Here is a 2,140-nt window from a genome sequence, read left to right as displayed (position 1 = left end):
CTGGCCCGGCCTCGGCGCGCGCTACGATTGGCCGCCGCCTCGGGTTGATTAGCATGCGCCCCCGGCCCATTCCTGACACCCCGCCCACGAAGAGGTGGGCGGTGCAGGAGCGAGTCATGTGACTCATATCCTCGGACGGCACCGCCCACCGTCTCTGGCGACGCTCTGTGAACGCTCGCGCCTCTTCCTGAAAGCTCTCTAGGCCTTTGGGGCCTCGCGGCGCTGTTGCTGCCCGGGCTTCCCATCTCCTCAGCTGCTCCGATGGCCCTGCGCCCGGAGCTCGGACTCCTTAGTTGGGCTGCCTGAGGTCACCTCTTGGTGCCTCCTGAGGCCCATTCCCCCTTGGAGCTATGTGGCTCAAGGTGTGGGGGGAAAAAGCAGGCTGAGATAGAGTTCGTTCAGTCTGTACTTTCTGAGCAACTACCTGATGCCAACGCTGTTCTGATCGCTGAGGGGGGCGTGGTGATCAGGATGCCCAGGACAAAATCCCCTGCCTTCGTGGAGCTTACATTCGAGAGGGGAGACACACAAACACCAGGAGTAAATTATAATAGTCTAGGTGATAAATGTATAGAACAAATAAAGCAGGGTAAAGGGGGTGAGTAGTGCAGGGGTTGCAATTTGTAAAGATTATTTATTTGAGAGAGCGCGAGCGTGGGGGGGGAGGGGCAGAGGGAGAGCGTCCCAAGGGGACTCAGCTGAGCTGAGCATGGAAGCTGACAGGGGACATGATCTCACGACCCTGAGTTCACCACCCTATGGAAACCAAGAGCCAGATGCCTGATCTCCTGGGCCACCCAGGCGCCCCGTGGGGGTTGTAATTTTAATTTTAGAATGCTCTGGGCAGGGATTTTTTTTGGTCTGTTTTGCTCAATTTGTTCACTTAATGGTTCATCAGCGTCTGCTGTGTAATAGTCCGGCTTGCACCCAGTATTTTTTTGAATGAATGAATGCTCAAACCCATTCAGCAAGTGTTTACTGAGCATCTATTAAGTGCGAGGCTAAGGGATTCCGGGAAAGTGGTAAACTTCATGGACTCTTATATTTTAGTGGGGACAATAGGTAATAAATAAGTAAGTTTACACTTTTCTGACTTGGTCACATTTGAGATGAGACCTGAACCAGCGATGCAAAGAGCCAGGAACCTGCCTTCCCGGGGAAGGGAACAGTAAGTGCAGAGACCCTGAAGAGCAATATCTGGCTGCTGGAGCATTAGGATGGCGATTTAGCTGGGGAATAGTGAAGGGCAGAGGTGAGGTGGGGTTAGAGTCCTAGCCTTAAGACTGTCCCTTAGGATGTGAGCTCCAGGGGGGCAGGGACATTTACTGTCGGTTTCAAAACTCTGCCAGTATCTAGAATAGCTCTTGGCACATAGGCAGCGTTCAGTAAGCATCTGTTGAATGAATAAGTGTGGGAGAGACGGGGATGAGGGAAGCTCATAATTAGCCCAGTCAAATCACAAGCAGGAGGCATTCCAGGTCAGTGATGGTGAAATTTAACTCTTGTCACCACTAGAGAGCGCCCCTCCACTCCCCCACATTATGGGATAAACCTGAAGGCCCCTTCCTCCCCAAAGTCTCAGAGATTCCTCTGAGGCCATTCTGGAAGTTTTCATGAACACTAGGAAAATTGGAATTTGAAATCTCCCCTCACTGGGCTTGTTTCTTGGATGGCCTTTTCTTATCACTCCTCCTACTTAACCAACTGTGTTCAAAAACCACCTCCAGGGCGCCTGGGTGGCTCAGTTGTCAAGCGTCTGCCTTCAGCTCAGGTCATGATCCCAGGGTGCTGGGATCGAGTCCTGCATCGGGCTCCCTGCTCAGCCAGGAGCCTGCTTCTCCCTCTCCCACTCCCCCTGCTTGTGATCCCTCTCTTGCTGTGTCTTTCTCTGTCAAATAAATTAAAAAAAAAAATCTTAAAAAATAAAAAACACCTCCAGGGGCGCCTGGGTGGCTCAGTCGTTAAGCGTCTGCCTTCGGCTCAGGTCCTGATCCCAGGACCCTGGGATCGAGCCCCACATCGGGCTCCCTGCTCCGCGGGGAAGCCTGCTTCTTCCTCTCCTACTCCCCCTGCTTGTGTTCCCTCTCTCGCTATGTCTCTGTCAAATAAATAAATAAAATCTTTAAAAAAAAAAAAAACA

Source organism: Leptonychotes weddellii, chromosome 13, assembly GCF_054177405.1.
Source record: "Leptonychotes weddellii isolate Sample4059 chromosome 13, ASM5417740v2, whole genome shotgun sequence".
Taxonomy (NCBI): Eukaryota; Metazoa; Chordata; class Mammalia; order Carnivora; family Phocidae; genus Leptonychotes; species Leptonychotes weddellii.
Note: the sequence above shows the minus strand (reverse complement) of the source record.